At 44.8% G+C, this 9,361-nt stretch overlaps 1 non-coding gene across 1 annotated transcript; it reads right to left on the bottom strand.

Moving 5' to 3' along the window:
- Positions 1–658: 658 nt before the first annotated feature.
- Positions 659–731, bottom strand: trnaa-agc (transfer RNA alanine (anticodon AGC)). The gene has a single exon. It is a non-coding gene; the product is annotated as a tRNA-Ala (tRNA).
- Between the last annotated feature and the right edge of the window lie 8,630 nt (positions 732–9,361).

Genomic DNA, 9,361 nt, shown 5'->3' with positions numbered 1-9,361 from the left:
AAATGCCACGTTCGCGGGGGAGTTTCAATCATGGCGAGGCTGTGGTATGGAATTGATGATGGGCACCGTAAAATAAGTCCTGATCCATCGAGGATCAGGACTTAAAGATGACTCCGTTTCCTCTACAGTCCTCCGCTCTACCAACTGAGCTATCGAAGGAAAAGCGACACCAAGTTTCTCCACGTTGGCTCCTACCGACAATCATGATGCAGATTTCAGACTGGCATCTGTCGACCGATGGCAAAAGCCTGCCTGTGGCAACTATGTCGTCCTTCCAGCACTGGGGGCCACAAGCCACGGGATGACGCCTATCACCGCGCTTCTGACAATTCTCGGGACACTACGATTCCAACACAGCTCTTTGATCGTCCTCGCCCGTTCAAATCAAAGGTTACTCAGCTTTCTCTTTTCACCCAGTAACCAGGGCAATGTCCTTCTAACCACTCACCTGATTTATGCCTGAATCGTCGCCTGCAGCTCATGCATTACTGAAACATCAGCTGCCAGCCGGATTTCCCTCCAATCTGCTTTCAACGCAGCACACCTACGACAATTTCTCCCGGCCCTTTGACAGAGACACTTTCCGCACAACCGCATCTTTTGTGCATTTCAAGTTCAGGGATTTGATGCGACGAATCCTCTGAATACAAAATGCCGATGGAGAATGCGAGTATCGATCTCGCTACCTCTCGCATGCTAAGCGAGCGCTCTACCATTTGAGCTAATTCCCCAGCACATCGCACTAGCCTCCTATAATTTGCTCTGTCGGACAAACATCATTGCATGCCTGCCACTGTTCACCGATGCACAATCAGCAGCTCACAGACAGGCACACACACTCACTCACTCATCAGTAGCTGAGCGCGGCGTGAGGTCTCTGCTTCCGTATAAGTAATCGAAAGGTACTTACCCGGGATACCGACAATTACAGTGACTGTGTAACAAATCTCCCTGTCTGGAAACATTGTTGATCCAAGGCTGCTCTGTTTGGAATATTGTCAATTTCTAAATTTCATAAATGTTGTAAATAGCCAGTAAATAAACTCAAACAGTTATAACAAAAGCCAGAGAGCAAATTTCCTTTGCGCCTACTGAGTAAAACTCTTCACGGATCACACGTTGTTGAGAGTCCACCGCGTCTGGATGTTTCCGTCTTCAATGTAGCTGAAGCACAGAATGACGTACTTTTATAGAAAAATCGGTCACCAACAATGAAAACAACTTGCACAGTGACTGGTGCTAATTACCGCTAATTAGCAAAAATATCGGTGCTCTAACGAACCGTAATGCCAGTGCGGAAATATTACGCCTTATTTCATTGAACTGAACGCAACACCTGTCATGAAGCCTCAAGAGACGGCCGATGCTGGGATCGCAACACCAGCTGCGATGTTGTCAAACTACCCCGTGTAATGACAGGACATTATCTGACCATCGCTGTTGGCGACAGTAGTCTGTAATCCTGTGGGTGAGTCCACTTCATCAGGGCTGATTCCACTCTCACATTGCGAGTGAAGTCTCTGTCTTGTTACTTCCCCGTGATGACGCACCTTTCATGTGATTCACTGTCACTTTGCTTGCGGTGATTTATTTTTTACTGGACATTAACATGAATGATGTCAGTCGCAAACACAGATGTTGGCAGATATGCGGCGCGAAATGCAAACCAATGACCCCAGCATTACAGACATTGTCCGCTGCTGTACCAGACAGAGAAAAACAGAAAATATTGTGTCAACACCGGTCTTAATGCAAATGTAGCAGTAACGATATCACAGAGGCACCAGATGATTTTCGAAGTTAGATTTCAGAAAAAGTACATATTAAGGTGCTAACCAGAGGTGAACAGCGCAGTGGAACATCAATACGCGTGCACAGCGAGGTATCAGGATATAGAAAGAGAGCTGTTCCTGAAACACGCTGTTCTCGTGTTTGGACAGAGAAATATGGAGAACCAGGGGACAGGGGTTCTTTGACATTTCATGAAACATAATTTCATGAAACATAACAGGCCAGTTGCGTCGCTTCAGCCACAGCACATCAGGAACAGAATGACGGTCCAAGGAGAGACGCATTGGAAATAACGCAGCATTATGAACCAGCATCAGTAACTGAGCTTCCGGGCGTGCACTGGCTTCAGATTAGAGCCGCGCAAATATCTGAGTGCCGGGGAAAGCGGATTGATGGTAAATCAGGGAGGATCCTGGGACTAATTGTCGAACCCCTTTCTATGTGCATGAGAATAAAATTCTGCGTCAATTCAGCCAGTGGACATTAGGAACATCCAGGGAGACGCTTTCGAAAGAAAGCAACATTCTGAAACCAGCATCAATAACTGAGATTTTGGCGGTACAGTAGCTTGGAATTACAGCTGTTTCTATATCTGGGTACCGGGGAAAGGGGATTAATGGTATGTCAGGGAGCATTCTGGCACTAACGGTCGAACCCCTTTGTGTATGCATGAGAATGAAATGGTTAATTGTGTGCAGCGCTCTCCTCCTCGAGGACAGGCATACTATGGATTCTATGAAAGCGAAGATAAGGTGCCTCCACCCAAAAGGTCATCTGTCCATTTTCCTCCACTGACGCTGCCTACATGACTTGTTCCTCCAGCATCGTGCAGGCTCCTCATAGATTCTTTTACAGGAGTTTCTCAGCGTGTTCAAGGCCAAGACAGGAGCCGCGGAATTCAAATGTTAATTCCAAGTAGCTTTGTGGAATAAAATGTAATTTTGCTCATTCATTGCTTAATTCACTGACAAGAATTGCAGAAAAAAAATGAGGTAATTATTTCTGCCTACAGCAGACTATGAGAGAAATGGTTAGTGTCCCACACTGATACCACGCCACACCCGGCCTGATGGAAGTACCCTTACCCCGCTGGGGAACATCCCGCAGTGGCATCTGGTCACAGAGTCATCGAGCAGTCCGGCACTGAAACAGGCTCTTCTGCTCATCCTCCAGCGCCGAACTGATCCTCCCCCTAGTCCCGTGGACACTGCACCTGGACCATGTCGTCCATAACCCTCCCATTCGTGTCGGATCCAATCTCCTCTTCAATGTTGAAATCGGTCCTGCTTCCGCCATTTCCGTTGGAAGCCCGTTCCACACTCTCGCTGCCTCAAGAAGATGTTCCGCCGCATATTGCCCAGATATATTTCACCTTTCACCCGTAGCTCACTACTCTAGTCAAACCTCAGTGGAAAATACCTGATTGTATTTACGCTACCTATACCCTTCATCAACTGGAACATCTCGTAAAAACCTTCCCTCTCACTCCAAAGCTTGGGGGAATGCGAACCTATTCCTAACCTACTCAATCCTTCCCTCCAACTCCCCTCCTCATGTCCCCGCATCATCCTTCTAATTTTTCTATGTACTCAGTCAAGATATTGATATTGTTCATGCAGGTTGGTGACCAGAACACATACAATACTCGACATTAGGCATCACCAACTATACAACTTCAGCATAGCATCGCAACCCCTGTACTCGTTGCTCCGATGTCTGAAGGCCGATGTGCCTATAGTTCTCTTTACAACCCTATCTGCCTGCGACGCCAGTTGCAACGGATTATGGATCAGTCTTCCCAGGTCCCTCTGTAACACCGCAGTACTCAACGCGCTCCCTTTTACAGAGTAAATCCTACCACGGTTTGTCCTCCAAGTGATACACCACACACTGACCTGTATTCAAGACCATCAGCCACTCTCGCTGTCTACCACTCATCCAATATCGGGATCACACGCAACTCTGCAGATTCAGCCTATCAGACTGTCGGTCAGATCGTTGATCTATATAACACACAACAGTGGACCCAGTCCAACCCCTGCGGTACACCGGTAACTTCAGGCCTCCAGTTAGAGAGGCCACTACCTACTACCACCCTCAGGATTCTGCCTCTAGGACAGGGTTTCCAATATTTTTATTGCATGGAGCCCTACGGTTAACCGAGGGGTCCGTGGATACAAGGAAGGGAACACTTGCAGTAAGCCAGCGTTGCATCCAATTTACTACCGCATTCACAGTGACAAAAGACGGGACACTCCGGCACAACCTCTCAGGCCCGACATTGACAAAGGCATTAATAAACCTGTTTCTGATTCTGGTTTGCTAATCTGGTCTTGGACTGCGCTGTAAATGTCAGCACGGAGTGCAGTATTGATCCGGTGGCATGGCGACCCTGTAAGGGAACACCAATACCGCAGAACGGAAACACCTGCACAAGGTAATGGATGCATCCCATCCCATCACAGGAAAAGCCCCGCACACCCGACAGGTGAAAACACAGGAAACTAGCGACACAGCTACAACGTGTGACGTCACAAGGAAGCAGAAGGCACAAACAAGAGCGATCACCTTCCAGTTGATTCCCTTTTATCCCGGCTGCCATTGGAAAGAGACGCAAGACCAGGTTTAGGAACAGTTCTTCACTCCTACCTTCAGGCACCTGAAACAACGCGGATTACTTCACTCACCGCAAAACTGAACAGATTCCCCAACCATGGACACAGTTTGAATGGCTCCGAAAGTCATGGTCTCCTAATATTGTTGCGATGTATTCATTGATCAAGTTATCTAATTTTCTGTCCTATCGACCTCTATTTACCTATCTATCTATCTATCTATCTATCTATCTATCTATCTATCTATCTATCTATCTATCTATCTATCTATCTATCTATCTATCTATCTATTAGTTTGTTTATTTATTTATTTACTGTTTTGCATTATTATTCACACCCTCCGTTGGCCAGTGTTAACCATGGACGGTGCGACCGGGTTGTCTCCCTGGTACACAAGCCAATATGTAAAGCTATTGCAACAGTATACACAGAGCACGTTGTTGCCACGTAGTTGTTGTTCACAACATTTCCTCGTAGTTTGCTACCGAAGCTTTCCCCAGGACTGGGTTTTGTTGTAGGTTTGAGAACAGAATTTTCCATCACATGATGAGTGCCAACCACGGCTGACAAGCCCCATCCGTCCGAAGCCATGGTGAGCCGCCTTTGCTCCTCATCCTGTCAATAGAAATGGTTCCGCCGGGCTTAGTAGTTAAACATCATGTGAAGGTCAGGAGCTGGGCTTGTTCAGACGGGGTAGACCACCCAGAGGTTGTGTGAGAAACACGCCATTGAGAGATGTTTTGTGTAGTGGGAGTTAATCAGCATTACCAACCCCGTCTACAACACGCCTAATGAAGCTTTTCAGTCTGATGACTATTTAAGTTTGTTTTTTCTCAGCTCAAGCTGGTCAAACTTGCGGCATGTGCACAGCCGAGGGCACTTATTTTCTTAATTGCGGGGAGTTTTAGGAGCAGTCTAGAGCTGTTTATTGTTGCGGCTTTCTGGAGACTTACATAAATATTGCTGTGAAGGCCTAACTGTTTCAAAATACTGTATAGTGTGTTTGGGATGAGACCAGTTGTGAATATTCATATTGGGACAATGTATACTAGACAATGTATGCTAGAGCTGTTCGGGAGGGTTTAAACTAATTTGCCGTGGGTGGGACCCGGGTCGTTCGTGCTGAGGATGAGGTACGAGGGGTGATTGACGGACGGGCGCCATGTATTGGCCCTATTTGTAATAATGAACCGGCCTTAATGTAATTGTAGGACTCCGACGCTGAAAACTGGATCAGGTTCTATCTATAGTAACGTTACTGCCTTTTATGGGTTAGCATTTTAAAGCAAGAATTTGGTGAATGATGCTGGCCACCTGATTTCACCTGTATCAGTAATGAAACTGAGTTAATCTGCTGCAGGATCCTGTGCTGCGGTCGATTGTTTCTGCTTTCTGGTGACATTGTCGGCTTGAATTTGTTGTTCTTCTGTATTTTATATTGGTTCAGAGTTCACCACCTTGTGTTGCACCGTTCCTGGGAAAAGGACTCCAACTCTGAGCCAAACCTTCGCCGTTTCCTTGTCGACATCGGCTCTGTTCAGATCGTCGGGATGTTCTCCACAGAGGGTCATGTTCTTCCATCGGATAACTTTCTGTTCTGAAGTGACAATGTTATTATTTTTTCTATATTGTACTTTCATTTAAGTTTAATGGTGTTGCCTCCATATCAGAATTCCACATGTTCGCGTTGATTACTAAAGCTTGTCTTCCTTGCTGAAAAGTTAACTTTCTAAATTTCATCTGGGTAGTGTGTAAACTTATTGCGTCTGTTATTTCTCTTCCGCCTCTGTCCGAGGTACCTGCTTTCAAGTGCATGTAGTGTTTTCTAAAATTTTCATTTCAGTTATTATTTTTCTTTATCAGTTTTCCAGATAGGCTTTGATAAACAAATATAATGTATTTGCAGCAAACCTGTGTGTTGCCTTTGTAATATTTTCACTATTGAGCTCTTTCTGGCGCATTTTCTTAAGACCTGAAGTGGTTTATTTCCATTTATTACGCCATGATCTAATTTGCTTGCATTTTGATATCCCAGGTGTTTATATCTTTCATATCCATCCATGGGGAGTATCGGAACTTGCTGCTCTACTCGCTCTATTGCACCTTTCATTATGTTTAATGTTCTGCGGTTATCCAGTCCAAATGACATGTTTCTCTAGGGTGGGGCAGAACTAAATAACCTTTGGTAGTCAACATAACAACATGAAAGCTTTCAGATATTCATTCGGGCTTGATTCAGAATTACAGAATCTATTATCAGTTATCTTTACATATTTTCACACCCTCACGGCATACTTTCTGCTGTTCTGTAATTATATTGTGATTACCTAAGTGAGTGTCGAATAGCTATGGGATGCATGATGCTACAATTTTATACCGTTTGTAAACAGGTAAATTATTATCAATGGTATTATTGCAGCCGCACGTTTTTTTTTCCTCTTGCTCTCAGCTCCAGCCGCTAAATCCTGAGGCACGAGCAAACCGCACACACCTACTCCTCAATTCGTGTGAACTTTCCAGCCACTCTGTTCGTGTGAACTATCATGGCGTTCTGGAGACTGACATCAATATTGCTGTGTAAGCCTAATTGTTTAATGCTACTGTGTGCTGACTTTCGGATGATGCAGATGTAGCTGTCACAATTGAGACAATGTGTTACAAGGATTTCCCATCATCAATAATGATCAGTTAGGTACAGAAGGAGTTTGTATTTATTGATAAGTGCCTTTATTGTCTGAACTAAATCAGCACGTGAACGTACACAACGACTACGTTTCCATGAACCTGGGTAAACTGTCAAATAATCGAAACGATGATTGCTGGTGAAGAGTGGGGTTCCACTGGGCTCCATGTTGAAACCGATTCTTCTTACGTTTTGTGCCAATGATTTCAATGATGGAATTTATCGCTTTTATTTGCAATGTTTGCAGACGATATGAAGAGAGGTGGATGGGCAGGGAGCGTTGTGTAAGTAGAGAGGATACAGAAGCACCTACATAGATTAGGAAAATGGGTAAGGAAATGGCAGGTGGAAGGTAGAACCGTCTCTGGTCATGCACATTGGTAGGGGAAATGAAATCATTGATTCTTTTCTAAACGGAGGGAAAATGCAAACACAAATCTCAGGGGGAAAGAGACCCGGGAGGTCCTGTGTGACAGTCCATAAAGGGGAATTTACAGGTTGAGTCTGGGTGAAGAAGGCGTGCAGTGTCAGCGTGGATTTCCAGAGAACCAGAATATAAAAGCAAGAAGATAATGCGGACACTTTATAAAGAACTTTATAAAGGAGGGTTATGGGCTGAGTGCGGGTAGGTGGGACTAGGTGAGATTAAGGGTTCGGCACGGACCAGGAGGGCCGAGATGGCCTGTTTCCGTGCTGTGATTGTTATATGGTTATATAACTGGTGGGGCCACACCTGGAGTGTTATGTGCTGTTTCCGGCCCCTTGTTTGACTGGAGATGGCTCAAATCAGTTTCACGAAAGTAATTCCAGGATTGGATGACGAGCCATCTGAAGAATGTTTGATCACTTTGGGTCTGTATTCACTGGAATTCAGAAAAATTAGGAGTGGCCTCATTGAAAACTATCCAATAGTGAAAGGCCTTGATAGAGTGGATGTGCAGAGGATTTTACGGAAGGCAATCCTTTTAAAATAGAGATGAGGAATAGTTCCTTCAGCCAAAGAGTGGTGAATCAGTGGAGTTCTTTACCACAGTCATCAGTGCAGACAAATATGTTTCTGTATATTTAATACACAGTGTGACAGATTCCTGATTGTTCAGGACATGAGTAGATGTGGGTGGAAGACAGAAGACTGGAGCTGAAAGGAAAATTGGATCAGCCACGATGGAATGGCGAAGCACACTCGATGTAACAAATGGTTTAATTCTACTCCTACATATTATGGTCTCATGGTCTTATGCCATTGAATATTAACTGGTTAAACAGCCTCATGAGCGGCTCCTTCTCAAAGGCCTTCTGAAAATCCAAGTACACAACATCCAACGATTCTCCTGAATCTAACCTGCGTGTAACTTCTTCAAAATTTTCCAGAAGATCTGTCCGGCAGGATTCCCCATTAAAAATCAGAAGATTGAATGAGTAAATAAACTCTTGGGGGATCCGCTGGTGCCGTCAGTCTCACCGGATGATCAGGTCTGTTTGGAAAGTGGATATGCTAGATATGTGATTCCTTTTACCAGTAACTTGTGTGGTTAGACGAATCGGAGAAACAAACAACAAGCGAAGTCAGAATTAGATCCTGGTTTGCACTGTTGAAAAATTATGATCGACACAACCGAGGTAATCCGGACGTGGACCCCGTCCGAAGCTCGGGCTATGGGACAGATTTGTGAAAGATAGGTGGAGGCGTCGGTAGGGCTGAGGAAGCAATGTGATTGCAGCAGGACACAGGCAAATTTGAAGAATGAGCAAAAATGTGGCAGATGGAATACAATATTGGTAATTGGACGATAGTGCTTTTTAGCAAAAGGAACAATACTGAACTATTATCTGATGGGGAAGAAGGTTCAAACAACGTAAGTACAGTAGGAAATATGAATCATCGGGCAAAACTCACAGAAGGTTAATTTACGGGAGGAGCCTGTGTAAAGAAGGCAAATGCAAACGGCAATTATTTAGAGTAAAGTGGAAGATGGCTTGTACACGCTGGAATTAAGGAGATTGAGAGGGTATCTAATTGAAACATATAAGATTATTAAGGGATTGGACAAGATAGAGGCAGGAAATATGTTCCAGATGCTGGGAGAGTCCAGTACCAGATGGCATGGTTGGAGAATTAGGGGTAGGCTATTTAGGACAGAGTTAAGGAAAAACTTCTCCCAGAGAGTTGTAGGGGTCTGGAATGCACTGCCTCGGAAGATAGTGGAGGCAAATTCTCTGGATGCTTTCAAGAAGGAGCTAGATAGGTATCTTATGGATAGGGGAATCAAGG

The sequence above is a fragment of the Hypanus sabinus genome, unplaced genomic scaffold (assembly GCF_030144855.1).
Source record: "Hypanus sabinus isolate sHypSab1 unplaced genomic scaffold, sHypSab1.hap1 scaffold_1033, whole genome shotgun sequence".
NCBI classification, from domain to species: Eukaryota; Metazoa; Chordata; class Chondrichthyes; order Myliobatiformes; family Dasyatidae; genus Hypanus; species Hypanus sabinus.
The sequence above is the reverse complement of the archived record's forward strand: the minus strand, read 5'-3'. Positions and strand labels throughout refer to the sequence as shown.